Source organism: Eubalaena glacialis, chromosome 2, assembly GCF_028564815.1.
Source record: "Eubalaena glacialis isolate mEubGla1 chromosome 2, mEubGla1.1.hap2.+ XY, whole genome shotgun sequence".
Taxonomy (NCBI): Eukaryota; Metazoa; Chordata; class Mammalia; order Artiodactyla; family Balaenidae; genus Eubalaena; species Eubalaena glacialis.
In genome coordinates this window covers 191,964,269-191,974,169 of record NC_083717.1, presented here as the reverse complement: position 1 = coordinate 191,974,169, position 9,901 = coordinate 191,964,269, and the positions used below count along the sequence as shown (strand labels likewise).

General features: G+C 43.2%; 1 long non-coding RNA gene across 1 annotated transcript in view; it reads right to left on the bottom strand.

The window, feature by feature from the left end:
- Nucleotides 1–475: 475 nt before the first annotated feature.
- Nucleotides 476–9,901, bottom strand: part of LOC133085713 (uncharacterized) — a 30,855-nt gene continuing 21,429 nt past the window's right edge. The window contains exons 2-3 of the long non-coding RNA XR_009699586.1: nucleotides 6,440–6,515; nucleotides 476–794 (exon numbers count right to left, since the gene is read on the bottom strand). This is a non-coding gene — a long non-coding RNA (uncharacterized LOC133085713). The remainder of the gene's footprint in view (nucleotides 795–6,439; nucleotides 6,516–9,901) is intronic.

Genomic DNA, 9,901 nt, shown 5'->3' with positions numbered 1-9,901 from the left:
CAGGCTCTTTGCTGGATGGTAAGCAGCCTCTCAGACCAGCATGTGGGATGCAGGGAGGGGCTCCATGGGGAGGCCGGCCAGGAAGGCGGGGGGCATGTTGGAGGGGCCCTGAACAACCCCACTGAGGGGCTTGTACTTAATTTGGAGGAAGAGAGACCCGCTGGGATGGTGTTCAAGCCCATGGCGATGCCTCTGGGCCAGGAAATGACCGGAGTGTCAGAAGGCAACTGGGAAACGCGGCCTCACATATCCTGAGTGCTTGTGGTCGCAGTGTTGTGCAAAGTTCTGGAAGCCGGTGCTTGTCAAGATGTACCCGGGTGTGCACGGCCGCGGAACGGATCTTGGGTCTGCAAGCCCAGAGCTCCAACAGCAAAGGGAAACCAGAGGCAAAGACGCGGAGCCTTTTATTGAAAGTGCTTTCGGAGACACCCTACAAAAAGTCCGTGTCCAGTGCCCTCTGGCTTTCTGGGGAGGGGGTTGTCAAACGTGCGAAACCCTCTGAAAGCCGAGCTGGGGAGGGTCCCTGGGAATTTTGAAGTGCGGCACAGCCAAGACGCACAATAAAAAGAAACGTGTGACGGTGAAAGAGACACATTCAAAATTGCATGTTTTTCGTCTTCAGTGTTCACGGAAACATGCCCATTAGCGGGAGTGGGCGGAGCGGGGGTGGGTAGGCCCAGAGGAACACGGCAAAGGGCTCTGGGGAACAGGATTTCTGCGCTCAGCAAAGACGCCACCCCGGAAAGCCACGTGTGGACGCGTGCGTCCAACCGCCCCACGGATGGTTTCAGATCCTGCAGGGAAGAGAAAAAACACACTCTGAATATTGCCAGAATGGTATTTGAGTAAACAGTGTGGGCAGCTGCTCTCCCCTGTCGGAGCCAAAGAAAGTCTGCTGTCGTCCATGAAGAAAACACGTTTGACGAGGGACCCGTTAACCGGGGGCTGAGCTGCCTTGAAGAAGGGGCACTCCCACCCCAGGGGTCTTTGAACTCCACCTGGAACACCCTCCCTTTAGCTGACTGTGCTCTCCCAGATTTGGGGGTTCTTTATTCCCCTTCTAAGAGAAAGTGCTAATTGTGCATAGGAGTGGGAAACAGTCCCCCTGGGAGCTGCAGCCTGGCTTGAGTCCGAGGTGAAGACGTGAGCGCCGCTGGGAGGGCCTGGTGCCCCCCAGTGGGGCAGGTAGGGGTGGCGGGGAGACTCAGGACACGCATCCCTGGCGGCCCGGTGAGGCCATGCCAAAGCCTGTCCAGCCCAAAGGTCAGAGTCACACAAAGGATGCTCAAGTTCGCTCACTCCCACTCGAATGACCCGAAGTGTGAGAGCCTAGCCTCTCCATCGGCAAAGCGCCTGGGGATTAATTAGTTTAATTGGTCCCTGCTTTAGGCCAAATAGTCAGTGTCAAAAGAGAAAAGTAAAAGATACTTTCCCATTTGGGAAGACAAAAACGGCCCCTGGCAATGGCAGAGGGTGGTAATAACAACAGAAAGCCTTTGCGGGAGTTGACTTGAATGGCCTGGGAAGGCAGCTGGACCCCAGCTCAGACCCTTGTCGCATACCAAGCAGAGATGGGGGCCGTCTGGGAAAGGCCGGCCCGGGAACTTGCTCTGGCCAAGGCGCCACCCTGGCCTCGGCAGAAACATCTCGGTCCAATCAAGCCTCATTATCAGGGGGTTCTGCCCCCGCCACGAACGCCCCCAACGTCATTTGCAGGAGGAAACAGGCAGGCCCTGAGAGGACTGACTGGTCCTGGCTGTGCCAGGCTGGGGCCTGTGGCCTCCGATTTGCGTGCATTAATTGCCATGGGGCTGGGGAGCCTGGTGGGGAGATGGGCTTGAACCAGGTCCACGGCTGTCGTTAAGATGCCCAAGGACGTGTCCTGTGTCTGGAAGGTGGAGGGGTGCTGGGGGAGGGGCCAGAGCCCACAGCCCAAGGTTCGGCCAGCTGTGTGACCTTGGGCAAGTCACTTGGCCACTCTGGGCTCATGTCCCGTCCCTCGGATGTAAATCATGCGTGTTCACTGCCGCAGACCCTGTGTGCGTGGTTACGATGAGCACAGAAATGCTTTGTCACAGCAGCCAAGGGCGTCTCTTGTGTGAGGACAGTCTGCAGTCCCAGAGGAGCTGTGACTAGTGAGTGAATCACGGCACAGGCTGGAGGAGTGGTCCCAGGTGCATTTTCCAAATTAAGGACGGTTGACAATATCAGGGTTGGAAAAAGTGGGGACAAAACGTGATGACTTTAAAAATCCATCTGGATCCTTTCTGTTTATATTCTCCTACCCAAGTCGAGGTAGAAAATATTTATCTTTGCTGTTTTACAAGCAGTGGCCTCTGGCCAGATGAGACGGTGACTTTGGTCCACGGAGTTCAGAGGACAAAGCGGGGAAGGAAGCTCCACCGTGAACTCTCATTGTGTCAAACTACCTCGGATATACCAAGCGTGGCACCGTTTTTTGTTTGTATTTCACCTTTAGAAAAAATTGTGGTAAAATCTACATAGCATATTATATACCATTTTAATAATTTTTAAGTGTTTAGTCAAGTGGCATTAAGTCCATTCACATTGTTGTACAACCATCACCACCATCCATTTCTAGAACTCTTTGATCTTCCCTAAACTGAAACTCTGTGGCCATTAAACAACACCCTATCCCCTCCCCCAGCCCCTGGCACCCACCCTTCTACTTCCTGTCTCTATGAATTTGACTTTTCTGAGTACCTCATTATGTGGAATGCTATTTGTCCTTTTGTGTCTGGCTTATTTCACTCAAAATAATGTTCTCAAGGTTCAGCCATGTGATAGAATAAGTCAGATTTTCCTTCCTTTTTAAGGCTGAATAATATTCCGAGAGGCCTTTGGTTTTATTCTGTGGAGGGATGGCAGTGGGGAATTCAAAGAGAGAAAGTGGGGTTGGCCCTGATCCAGCTGCCAGAAGGGACGTGGGAGTGGCCTCCGCAGGGGGCGGGTGGGATGGAGTTGCTGAGGCTGACTCTGGGGAGGATTGAGGGAGACTTCATCACTTCAGTAGCTGAAATGGAATTCCTCAGGGCCAGAACTAGGGTGAGGCACTGGCATTGCGTGCAAAATTTCAGGGGGCATCCGCAATCTCAATTATCCAGATAAATCCCATTTTACTGCAGTATTTAACAAAATCAAAGTAATGCAAAAAATCTGTGATGAACAAAGTACCAACATTTGAAGTGAAGACAGGATTAGTCTTAGTGGTTTTTCTCTTTGTCTAAGGCTCCAGGAAGGGCTGTCATAGCACAGATCTTGTCTTTATTTTAAATTTTGGTATTCCGTTCATCATGGATTTTTTGCACTATTTTTGTTTAAGTTGTGGTCAAATATACATAACATAAAACTTATCATTTGGACCACATTTAGGTGTACAATTCAGTGGCATTAGATACATACACATCATCACCATCCATCCCCAGAACTTCCTCATCTTCCCAAACTGAAACTCTGTCCCCATTAAACACAAACTCCTTATTCTCCCTCCCCCGGCTCCCGGAAACTCCCCTTCTACTTTCTGTCTCTATGAATTTGACTACTCTAGGTAACTCATAGAATTGAAATCACAAATATTTGTTCTTTTGTGACTGACTTATTTCACTCAGCATAATGTCCTCCAGGTTCATCCAGGCTGTAGACAGTGTCAGAATTTTCTTCCATTTTATGACTGAATAACATTCCACTGTATGAATAGACCACATCTTGTTTATCCATTCATCTGTTGATGAACTTCTGGGTTTGTTTCCACCCTTTGGCCATTGTGAATAGGGCTGCTATGAACACTGTTGTACAAGTATTTTTCTGAGTCCCTGACTTCAATTCTTTTAGAAGTAGAATTCCCGGATTATACGGTAATTCTGTGTTTAGCTTTTTGAGGACATGCCAAACTGTTTTCCATGGTAGCTGCAACATTTTTTTTTTCCCACCAGCAATGCACAAGAGTTTCAGTTTCTCTACATCCTTTCCAACACTTCCTATTTTCCATTAAAATAAAAAAAAATTGGGGCTTCCCTGGTGGCGCAGTGGTTGAGAATCTGCCTGCCAATGCAGGGGACATGGGTTCGAGCCCTGGTCTGGGAAGATCCCACATGCCGCGGAGCAACTGGGCCCGTGAGCCACAACTACTGAGCCTGCGCGTCTGGAGCCTGTGCCCCGCAACAAGAGAGGCCGCGACAGTGAAAGGCCCGCGCACCGCAATGAAGAGTGGCCCCCGCTTGCCGCAACTAGAGAAAGCCCTCGCACAGAAACGAAGACCCAACACAGCCAAAAATAAATAAATAAATAAATAAATAAATAAATAAATTAAAAAAAAAAAATAAAAAAACTTTAGCCATCCCAGGGGGTGTGAAGTGGTATCTCACTGTGGTTATGATTTGCATCTCCCTAATGACTAATGATGTTGAGCGTCTTTTCATGTGCTTGCTGGCCATTCCTGTAACTTCTTTGGAGACATGTCTGTTCAAGTCCTTTGCCCATTTTTGAATTGGGCTGTTTATTTTTCGTTGTTGTTGAGCTGTATTTGCATAACTTTTGACTTTAAAAAATATTGCATTAAATGTGACTTATCTTCATTGCTGAGTTTTTTGGTGTTTCCTTAAGTTTTGCTTGAAGGGAGTGCCTCATTTGCCTCACCCTAGTTCCAGCCCTGGTTCTCTGGGCGAGGAAAATTCCTGGAGGGGAGGGAGACCCCCAGGGTGGGAGAAGGGCAGATGAGGGGGAACGGGGTGCGGGGGCTGGGTGGGAAGGGCAAGGCAGAGGGCTGAGGAAGGTGTGACCCCTGGTGTTCTCATGGCTGCCATGTAGCAGCCCCTCCACTCCAGCAGGAGCCTCCCACGTGTGGTTTATTAGAGAAAAGAAGGGAAAAGGGTTGAGTTCCATGCTTGGGCCAACCCCTGGGAGAGGTAAAGGAACAGCTGCAAATGTGGTGTTAAGGATGGGGACGCAGAGGTGACCTGGAGGAGTTGGGTGCTCAGCAATGCCAACCTCTCAGGGAGGCTTGAAGATGTGTGCCTGGCCGGTCTGGATCCTTCCTGGGGAGGAAGACCCCAGAGACAGTGGAGACTCACCCCCCACCCCACCAGTCGTTGACTTGCCCGGTGGACGCGTCTGCTGGAGAGGTCCACTCCCCAAGCTCAAACCACTCCCCTTTTCCAAAGGACTCCTGCCCTTCCTGTATCCTGGGCAGCATGTGGTGTATCCATCACCACAGCCAAGCCCAAAGGTGGTGGCAGTGCTGTCCCAACTCTCCAAGGAACTGAGAGAACCTCAGATTCTCACCAGATTCCAACCCACACCACAGCACTGTTAACACCAAACTGGGACCGGTTTGTTCAGGCTCCTGGACAGCAGTCTGAGAAGAGTGGTTATCAGGGTCATTAATAACACATCAGTTGGCCTTTATTCTCAAAGACAGAAGAGTTCTTTCTGGGAAGCCCAACTGAAATGCCACACCCAAATTTGATAAAAACTATAAACCTACAAATCTGAGAAGTTCAACGAATATGAAGTAGAATAAATACAAAGAAAACCACACCAAGATACATCATAAGCAATTTTCTGAAACCAGAGTGAAAGAAAAAATCCTAAATGCAGCCAGAGAAGAATGAGACATATAGAGAAACAATATACAAATGACAGTAGTATTCTTTTTGGAAACAGTGCAAGCCGGAAGTCAATGGGGTAACAGCTTTAAAATAGAGAAAGAAAGAAAGAAACTGTTCATCTAGAATTCTATATTCTGCAAAGATATCTTTCAAAAATGAAGGCAAAATAAAGAGTTTTAATGGCACCAGCAGACTGGCACTACAAGAAATATTAAAGGTAGTTAATAATAAAGGAAGCAGAAAGAAAATGATATCAGATGGAAAACTGGATCTACAAAAAAAGAGGCAAGAGTATGAGAAGTGGCAAATGTGTAGAGAAATGTAAAAAAAAATTTTTAAATAAACAAAAGCTCATTTTAAGAGTGATTATTCACAATGATATTTGTGGCATTCTGGCAGTTCATAAGTGTTATTTAAAAACTTGAATTAATATAGCTAAATTATAGATGTCATGTATACTCATTTCATTTTGATACAAATAGAAACTTAATAATAATAAACTCTTCAATCTATTCCCTGAAAGAAGTAATGTTTGATTGTCAACCTTCTATACATTTTGTATATGAAACATTAAAATATACAAACATAGATGTAATATAATTTTTTATTTTACATGAAATGTTTAACATTGTTCTGCTAACTGCATTTAAAAACACTTATTAAAAGAAAAATTTTAAGACAACTGACCATTTAAAACAAAATATCAACAATATATTCTGGGGCTTACTGTATATTGAAAGGTAAAATCTATGACAACAATAGCACATAGGATAAGAGAATTAAATGAAAGAATATTGTTGTAGGATACTTACATCGTATGTGACTTACAACAGTTGAAGGTAGACTGTGATAAATTAGCTATGTATATTTTGAATCCTGGAGCTACTCCTAAAAATTAGAACAAAGAGATACAGTTTATTAGATATCTGTGGAGAAAATGGAATAAAAAAAACACAACTAATTGCAAAGAAGAAAGGAAAAAAGGAGCAAAAGACAGATGGGACAAATAAGAAACAAATGAAATTATGGCAGACCTATACCAAATGATGCTGATAATTATATTAAATGTAAAGGTCTAACTTCTTCAATAAAAGGCTGAGATTGTGACACTGGATAAAAAAGCAAGACTCAGCTATTTGTTGCTTATAAGAAACCCATTTTAGGGAGAAAATATTTGCAAATGAAGCAACTGACAAAGGATTAATCTCCAAAATATACAAGCAGCTCATGCACCTCAATATGAAAAAAACAAACAACCCAATGCAAAAATGGGCAGAAGACGTAAATAGACATTTCTCCAAAGAAGATATACAGATTGCCAACAAACACATGAAAGGATGCTCAACATCACTAATCATTAGAGAAATGCAAATCAAAACTACAATGAGGTATCACCTCATACCAGTCAGAATGGCCATCACCAAAAAATCTACAAACAATAAATTCTGGAGAGAGTGTGGAGAAAAGGGAACCCTCTTCCACTGTTGGTGGGAATGTAAATTGATACAGCCACTATGGAGAACAGTATGCAGGTTCCTTAAAAAACTAAAAATAGAACTACCATACGACCCAGCAATCCCACTACTGGGCATATACCCTGAGAAAACCATAATTCAAAAAGAGTCATGTACCACAGTGTTCATTGCAGCTCTATTTACAATAGCCAGGTCATGGAAGCAACCTAAGCATCCATCGACAGATGAATGGATAAAGAAGATGTGGCACATATATACAATGGAATATTACTCAGCCATAAAAAGAAACGAAATTGGGTTATTTGTAGTGAGGTGGATGGACCTAGAGTCTGTCATACAGAGTGAAGTAAGTCAGAAGAAGAAAAACAAATACCGTATGCTAACACATATATATGGAATCTAAAAAACAAACAAACAAAAATAACAGTTCTGAAGAACCTAGGGGCAGGACAGGAATAAAGACGCAGACGTAGAGAATGGACTTGAGGATACGGGGAGGGGGAAAGGTAAGCTGGGACGAAGTGAGAGAGTGGCATGGACATATATACACTACCAAATGTAAAATAGATAGCTAGTGGGAAGCAGCCGCATAGCACAGGGAGATCAGCTCGGTGCTTTGTGATCACCTACAGGGGTGGGATAGGGAGGGTGGGAGGGTGGGTAGGAGGGTGGGAGGGAGATGCTTGAGGGAGGAGATATGGGGATATATGTATATGTATAGCTGATTCACTTTGTTATAAAGCAGAAACTAACACACCATTGTAAAGCAACTATACTCCAATAAAGATGTTAAAAAAAAAAAGAAAAGAAACTCATTTTAAATATACAAAAGTCAATTGTTTGTCCACATACTAGCAAAGAACAGTTGGTAATTGAAAATTTAAAATGCTGTATTATAAATGTGTTATATAAACAAAAAGCAAAAGGATGGGGGAATACTGAAAAGGCATAGGAGCCAATCTGAAAGAGCTCCCAATGGCCAAAGCTGTAATAATATTAGCAACAGAATAAACAATGATAGTATTGGATTATAACCCAAATAATAAAATAAATATACTTTAGTCTACAGAAATATAAATTAATAATGTAATAAATAAATAAATAGGGGACAAAGAACGATACCTCCTTACAGAAGAAATCCAATCAGTACATGTGAAAAGGAGCGAGGGGGGAATAGAAAAATCACTGTTAGAATTCCACAGAAATCATGGAGGCAAGGTACACCAATGGATGCTAAAACTAGTGGGCAAAAGTTTAAGAGGAAACAAAACCTTTGCATTGTCTCAAAGTATCTCCCTGCCCTAAAGTTACGAATTACAAAAAGAAAAATAGTGGCTATACAGTGGAGGAATCTGACAGACACCATCTTTACCAAGTGATGAAAGTTCGTGTCACCAGTAATAAGACACGGTAGCATCGGGGACTCACTGATATGGCTCATGTTACTCCCGTGGTAATCTTCTTAGTGATGCAGAACCTCAAATAATTATGAGAAGGCGTGAGACAAACAGAAATTGAGGGATGTTCTAGGAAACACCTGACCTCTACTCTTCAAGAGTGCCAAGTCCTGAAAGACAGAAACACTGAGCAACTGCACGGACTGTAGTGGGCTAAGGAGGGCGCAGACTAAGGGCAGTGTGGGATCCTGGGTTGGATCCTGGAAATGAAAAGGAACGTTGGTGGAAAAACTGGTAAAATCCAAATAAAATTTGTAGTTTACTTAATAGCACTTTACCAGTGTTAATTTCTTAGTTTTCATAACTGTTCCATGACTTAGGTATTATCATTAGAAAAGGTGAGTGAAAGGTATAAGGTAACTCTCTACCCGACATATGTATGTATATAAACTGACTCACTTTGCTGTACACCTGAAACTAACACAACATTGTAAATCAACTATACGTCTATAAAAAGTTGTTTGTTTTGAAAAAAAAAAAGCTTAAAAAACAATACTATTTACAATAGCATAAAATACATGAGTGCCTAGGGATAAATTTCACACGATATGTACCAGACCTGTGTGCTCTAAAAACTATAAAACACTGCTGACAGAAATTAAAGATGGTATAAAGAGATACATCTTGTTCATGGATCCAAAGACTTGATATTGTTAGATGTCAGTTTTGCCCTCAATAATCTATAGATTCTATAGTGGGAATCTCAATTATAATGACACCTGTCTTTTTGTGGCAGTTGATAAGGTGATTCTAAAATTTATATGAAAATTCAAGGACCGAGAATAGCCAAAGCAATTTTGAAAAACAACAAAGTGGGAGGATTTATACCGCTGAATTTTAAGACCTACTATGAAGCAATAGTATGGTATTGGTGTAAGGATAGACATCTAGATCAATGGAACAGAACAGAGAACCCAGAAATAGAACCACGTGTATATGACCAATTGATTTTTAAAAAATGGGCCAAGGTAAATCATTGGGAGAAATAAAGTCTTTAAAACAAATATTGATAAACATACATAAAAATATAAACCTCAACCCCTACCTCACATCACACACAAAAGTTAACTTGAAATGGATCACAGACCTAAACATAAATGCCAAAAATATAAAATTTCTAGAAAATAGGCAGAAATTATTTGTGACCCTGGGGCAGGCAAAGTGTTCTTAATAAGACTCAAACCACCACAAAACAGAAAAGTAAAACTTGATAAAAATGGATGTCATCAAAATGAACAAAATCTGCCTTTCAGATGACCCGTTAAGACACTGGACGGACGAGCCAGCTTGGGAGAAGAGATTTGTAATTCACAGTCTGATAAGGGACTTGAGCAGAATATAT